Here is a 7,500-nt window from a genome sequence, read left to right on the forward strand (position 1 = left end):
TTAATGATTTCCTGCGGCTGGGACTACCCTTTCCCCGCCCTGCAGGCACCCGGGTCGGGAGGCCGTCGGGGGCACTTTCCGGGGCAAATCCGGACCCTTACGCAAGGGAGAGTGCGCCCCCCGCCTCGGCCGGGGGTCAGGCTGCCGCCTATTAAGCCCGACAGAAAACCCGAAAAATGGACGAAAATGGGAAAAAATCCCCATCCGAAAAAGGCTTAAAGTCGGTTGGGCGGCAGCTAGGGTCGGTCTCTGCAGACCTGGAGGCTCGGGTGGACTCTTGGAATAAACGTCCAAGTCCCGACTTGCCACCTCCTACTACTGTGCAGATACCCCGCCAACCCCCAGCCACCCGAATGACAAGCGTCCGATCAGCGGGACGAATTGACAACTCTGGCCGGACCTCTGGAACTCCATCCCGGGTAACCGGGGCAAATTTTTCCGCTTGATCGCCCTTCCACTGGTTAACCATTTGCCCTTTCGGACTTAGTCTCTGGACATTATTCGACGGATTTCTGGTTAACCATTTGCCCTTTCGGACTTAGTCTCTGGGCATTATTTTCGACTTTTGGTTAATGATTTCACACTTTTTACTTACTTTTGCGCTTTTTGGTTAATGATTACTCTGCTTACTGGTTAATTATTTGCCCTTTCGGACTTAGTCTCTGGACATTATTTTCGAGTTTTGGTTAATGATTTCACACTTTTAACATATTTTTGCGCTTTTGGTTAATGATTACTCTGCTTACTGGTTAATTATTTGCCCTTTCGGACTTAGTCTCTGGAGATTATTTTCGAGTTTTTGGTTAATGATTTCACACTTTTTACTTACTTTTGCGATTTTTGGTTAATGATTTCACACTTTTTACTTACTTTTGCGCATTTTGGTTAATGATTACTCTGCTTACTGGTTAACCATTTGCCCTTTCGGACTTAGTCTCTGGACATTATTTTCGAGTTTTTGGTTAATGATTTCACACTTTTAACATATTTTTGCGCTTTTTGGTTAATGATTACTCTGCTTACTGGTTAACCATTTGCCCTTTCGGACTTAGTCTCTGCACATTATTTTCGAGTTTTTGGTTAATGATTTCATACTTTTTACTTACTTTTGCGCTTTTTGGTTAATGATTACTCTGCTTACTGGTTAACCATTTGCCCTTTGGACTTAGTCTCTGGACATTATTTTCGAGTTTTTGGTTAATGATTTCACACTTTTTACTTACTTTTGCGATTTTTGGTTAATGATTACTCTGCTTACTGGTTAACCATTTGCCCTTTCGGACTTAGTCTCTGGAGATTATTTTCGAGTTTTTGGTTAATGATTTCACACTTTTTACTTACTTTTGCGATTTTTGGTTAATGATTTCACACTTTTTACTTACTTTTGCGCATTTTGGTTAATGATTACTCTGCTTACTGGTTAACCATTTGCCCTTTTGGACTTAGTCTCTGCACATTATTTTCGAGTTTTTGGTTAATGATTTCACACTTTTAACATATTTTTGCGCTTTTTGGTTAATGATTTCACACTTTTTACTTACTTTTGCGATTTTTGGTTAATGATTACTCTGCTTACTGGTTAACCATTTGCCCTTTCGGACTTAGTCTCTGGACATTGTTTTCGACATTTTGGTTAATGATTTCACACTTTTAACTTAATTTTGTGCTTTTTGGTTAATGATTCATACTTTTTACTTACTTTTGCCCTTTTTGGTTAATGATTACTCTGCTTACTGGTTAACCATTTGCCCTTTCGGACTTAGTCTCTGGACATTGTTTTCGACATTTTGGTTAATGATTTCACACTTTTAACTTAATTTTGTGCTTTTTGGTTAATGATTTCATACTTTTTACTTACTTTTGCGATTTTTGGTTAATGATTACTCTGCTTACTGGTTAACCATTTGCCCTTTCGGACTTAGTCTCTGGACATTATTTTCGGGTTTTGGTTAATGATTTCACACTTTTTACTTACTTTTGCGATTTTTGGTTAGTGATTACTCTGCTTACTGGTTAACCATTTGCCCTTTCGGACTTAGTCTCTGGACATTGTTTTCGACATTTTGGTTAATGATTTCACACTTTTAACTTAATTTTGTGCTTTTTGGTTAATGATTTCATACTTTTTACTTACTTTTGCCCTTTTTGGTTAATGATTACTCTGCTTACTGGTTAACCATTTGCCCTTTCGGACTTAGTCTCTGGACATTGTTTTCGACATTTTGGTTAATGATTTCACACTTTTAACTTAATTTTGTGCTTTTTGGTTAATGATTTCATACTTTTTACTTACTTTTGCGATTTTTGGTTAATGATTACTCTGCTTACTGGTTAACCATTTGCCCTTTCGGACTTAGTCTCTGGACATTATTTTCGGGTTTTTGGTTAATGATTTCACACTTTTTACTTACTTTTGCGATTTTGGTTAATGATTACTCTGCTTACTGGTTAACCATTTGCCCTTTCGGACTTAGTCTCTGGACATTGTTTTCGACATTTTGGTTAATGATTTCACACTTTTAACTTAATTTTGTGCTTTTTGGTTAATGATTTCATACTTTTTACTTACTTTTGCCCTTTTTGGTTAATGATTACTCTGCTTACTGGTTAACCATTTGCCCTTTCGGACTTAGTCTCTGGACATTGTTTTCGACATTTTGGTTAATGATTTCACACTTTTAACTTAATTTTGTGCTTTTTGGTTAATGATTTCATACTTTTTACTTACTTTTGCGATTTTTGGTTAATGATTACTCTGCTTACTGGTTAACCATTTGCCCTTTCGGACTTAGTCTCTGGACATTATTTTCGGGTTTTTGGTTAATGATTTCACACTTTTTACTTACTTTTGCGATTTTTGGTTAATGATTACTCTGCTTACTGGTTAACCATTTGCCCTTTCGGACTTAGTCTCTGACATTGTTTTCGACATTTTGGTTAATGATTTCACACTTTTAACTTAATTTTGTGCTTTTTGGTTAATGATTTCATACTTTTTACTTACTTTTGCCCTTTTTGGTTAATGATTACTCTGCTTACTGGTTAACCATTTGCCCTTTCGGACTTAGTCTCTGGACATTGTTTTCGACATTTTGGTTAATGATTTCACACTTTTAACTTAATTTTGTGCTTTTTGGTTAATGATTTCATACTTTTTACTTACTTTTGCGATTTTTGGTTAATGATTACTCTGCTTACTGGTTAACCATTTGCCCTTTCGCACTTAGTCTCTGGAGATTATTTTCGACTTTTTGGTTAATGATTTCACACTTTTAACTTAATTTTGTGCTTTTTGGTTAATGATTTCATACTTTTACTTACTTTTGCCCTTTTGGTTAATGATTACTCTGCTTACTGGTTAACCATTTGCCCTTTCGGACTTGGTCTCTGGACATTATTTTCGAGTTTTTGGTTAATGATTTCACACTTTTTACTTACTTTTGCGATTTTTGGTTAATGATTTCACACTTTTTACTTACTTTTGCGATTTTTGGTTAATGATTACTCTGCTTACTGGTTAACCATTTGCCCTTTCGGACTTAGTCTCTGGAGATTATTTTCGAGTTTTGGTAATGATTTCACACTTTTTACTTACTTTTGCGATTTTTGGTTAATGATTTCACACTTTTTACTTACTTTTGCGATTTTTGGTTAATGATGACTCTGCTTACTGGTTAATTATTTGTACTTTCGGACTTGGTCTCTGGACATTATTTCGAGTTTTTGGTTAATGATTTCACACTTTTAACATAATTTTGCGCTTTTTGGTTAATGATTACTCTGCTTACTGGTTAACCATTTGCCCTTTCGGACTTAGTCTCTGCACATTATTTTCGAGTTTTTGGTTAATGATTTCACACTTTTAACTTAATTTTGTGCTTTTTGGTTAATGATTTCATACTTTTTACTTACTTTTGCCCTTTTTGGTTAATGATTACTCTGCTTACTGGTTAACATTTGCCCTTTCGGACTTAGTCTCTGGAGATTATTTTCGAGTTTTTGGTTAATGATTTCACACTTTAACATATTTTTAAGCTTTTTGTTAATGATTACTCTGCTTACTGGTTAACCATTTGCCCTTTCGGACTTAGTCTCTGCACATTATTTTCGAGTTTTTGGTTAATGATTTCACACTTTTAACATATTTTTGCGCTTTTTGGTTAATGATTACTCTGCTTACTGGTTAACCATTTGCCCTTTCGGACTTAGTCTCTGCACATTATTTTCGACTTTTTGGTTAATGATTTCACACTTTTAACATATTTTTGCGCTTTTTGGTTAATGATTTCATACTTTTTACTTACTTTTGCGCCTTTTGGTTAATGATTACTCTGCTTACTGGTTAACCATTTGCCCTTTCGGACTTAGTCTCTGGAGATTATTTTCGAGTTTTTGGTTAATGATTTCACACTTTTTACTTACTTTTGCGATTTTTGGTTAATGATTACTCTGCTTACTGGTTAACCATTTGCCCTTTCGGACTTAGTCTCTGCACATTATTTTCGAGTTTTTGGTTAATGATTTCACACTTTTAACATATTTTTGCGCTTTTTGGTTAATGATTACTCTGCTTACTGGTTAACCATTTGCCCTTTCGGACTTAGTCTCTGCACATTATTTTCGACTTTTTGGTTAATGATTTCACACTTTTAACATATTTTTGCGCTTTTTGGTTAATGATTTCATACTTTTTACTTACTTTTGCGCCTTTGGTTAATGATTACTCTGCTTACTGGTTAACCATTTGCCCTTTCGACTTAGTCTCTGGAGATTATTTTCGAGTTTTTGGTTAATGATTTCACACTTTTTACTTACTTTTGCGATTTTTGGTTAATGATTACTCTGCTTACTGGTTAACCATTTGCCCTTTTGGACTTAGTCTCTGGACATTATTTTCGGTTTTTGGTTAATGATTTCACACTTTTTACTTACTTTTGCGATTTTTGGTTAATGATGACTCTGCTTACTGGTTAACCATTTGCCCTTTCGCACTTAGTCTCTGGAGATTATTTTCGACTTTTTGTTAATGATTTCACACTTTTAACTTAATTTTGTGCTTTTTGGTTAATGATTTCATACTTTTTACTTACTTTTGCCCTTTTTGGTTAATGATTACTCTGCTTACTGGTTAACCATTTGCCCTTTCGGACTTGGTCTCTGGACATTATTTTCGAGTTTTTGGTTAATGATTTCACACTTTTTACTTACTTTTGCGATTTTTGGTTAATGATTTCACACTTCTTACTTACTTTTGCGATTTTTGGTTAATGATTACTCTGCTTACTGGTTAACCATTTGCCCTTTCGGACTTAGTCTCTGGACATTATTTTCGAGTTTTTGGTTAATGATTTCACACTTTTTACTTACTTTGCGATTTTTGGTTAATGATTTCACACTTTTTACTTACTTTTGCGATTTTTGGTTAATGATGACTCTGCTTACTGGTTAATTATTTGTACTTTCGGACTTGGTCTCTGGACATTATTTTCGACTTTTTGGTTAATGATTTCACACTTTTAACATAATTTTGCGCTTTTTGGTTAATGATTACTCTGCTTGCTTGTTACTGATTTCCCCTTTTCGGACTTGATCTCTGGCCGTTCTTTTCGACCTTTTTGGATCAGGTTTCCACACTCTGAAATTATTTTGGGCTCACTGATTAGGCGAGATCAAGGGGGCATGCCTGGGCACTTTGGGCTCAGTTTGGGAAGGCGGCGTCCGTGTGCTCCTCCGCCCTTCCCGCACTTGCGGCTAGGTTTGCCAAACTGCGCTGACCCGCAGCCCTGCCTTTTTGCCCACGGCACACGGAACGACTCAAGTCTGGCTCCGTTCCAGGCCGTTGCCTCCGGCTGCCCGCCGTCCGGCCGGCCTGGGACGTACCCCGGCTGACGGCGCCGGAGGCCCTCTAGCAGCCACCGGTGCCGCGGGCCAATGGGTCCGGGCGTTCCGGAGCTATCGGTGGGGAAGTGCTCTCCCTTTTCCTGACGCCGTTCGCCCGAGCAGAGGTGCAGCCTGACGGGACTGCTGTCGCCTTCCGCGGCGCACCGGCCCCTTTCACCTGCCGTCGACCGCGCGGAGCTCGGACCTCCCTCCCCGAAGTTATGGCCCCGGCGCCGGAGGGTGCCCGGGGCCGGGCATTCAGCGGGTGAGTCTTAACCTTCCCGGTCAGCCTGCGGGGTCGGTGCGCCGGCACTCGACGCCGGAGGGTCCCCTCTTTCCGTAGAGCCCCGCCCGGTGCCGATCGGCCGGCGGATTGCGGAGCGAACCGCGCCTGACCGACGGGCCTCGGAAACCCGTTGCAGTCGACGGGGGGGAACCGGACAGCGGGACGAGGTGCCGATTCCACCCGCAGATTCGATCCCGAAATCCCGCGGGATTCGGCGGTCCGACCCGACAGATTCAAACGTCGCCCGGGCGGCCCCCAGCGGTCGGGCCGGCCTGGTTCCGCCACCGCCCGATGCCCCTCGCCCCCGGCTACCGCCGGCCGCGCAGACCGAGCGAATGCGGCCGGACGTCCGGCGGCAATCGGCCGGAAGCGGTATGGCCATTTCCTACTGTCCCTCGGACGGGCAGAGGGGCGGCGCCGGGGCACTCGCGGACCAGGCCGCGCCCCTCCGAGCCCTACCGCCTGCCGTCGACCGCGCGGGGATCGGACCTCCCTCCCCGAAGTTATGGCCCCGGAGCCGGAGGGTAGCCGGGGCCGGGCATTCAGCGGGGTGAGTCTTCACCTTCCCGGTCAGCCTGCGGGGTCGGTGCGCCGGCACTCGACGCGGGAGGGTCCCCTCTTTCCGTAGAGCCCCGCCGGTGCCGATCGGCCGGCGGATTGCGGAGCGAACCGCGCCTGACCGACGGCCTCGGAAACCCGTTGCAGTCGACCGGGGGGAACCGGACAGCGGGACGAGGTGCCGATTCCACCCGCAGATTCGATCCCGAAATCCCGCGGGATTCGGCGGTCCGACCCGACAGATTCAAACGTCGCCCGGGCGGCCCCCAGCGGTCGGGCCGGCCTGGTTCCGCCACCGCCCGATGCCCCTCGCCCCCGGCTACCGCCGGCCGCGCAGACCGAGCGAATGCGGCCGGACGTCCGGCGGCAATCGGCCGGAAAGCGGTATGGCCATTTCCTACTGTCCCTCGGACGGGCAGAGGGGCGGCGCCGGGGCACTCGCGGACCAGGCCGCGCCCCTCCGAGCCCTACCGCCTGCCGTCGACCGCGCGGGGATCGGACCCTCCTCGCCGAAGTTATGGAGGTAAGACCGGGAGGCTGCCCAGGGTCGGGACTTCAACCGGCTGCCGCCACCCTTTCCCGCCTGTCCCACGGGCTCGGAGATCCAGGCCCTGCAAAGACCCTCCGGTCGCCACCCGACAGGTGCTTTACCGGAGAAATCGTAAACCGGCGTCAGGGCCGGACCTGTCCCGCAGAGGGCAGCCTGCGCCCTTATGCTTTCCCTTTTGCTTTGGCCCCGCAGTAGCAAATGGTTCACCGATAAGTCGGGAACCCAC

Source organism: Heterodontus francisci, unplaced genomic scaffold (genome assembly GCF_036365525.1).
Source record: "Heterodontus francisci isolate sHetFra1 unplaced genomic scaffold, sHetFra1.hap1 HAP1_SCAFFOLD_1571, whole genome shotgun sequence".
In the NCBI taxonomy this organism is placed as follows: Eukaryota; Metazoa; Chordata; class Chondrichthyes; order Heterodontiformes; family Heterodontidae; genus Heterodontus; species Heterodontus francisci.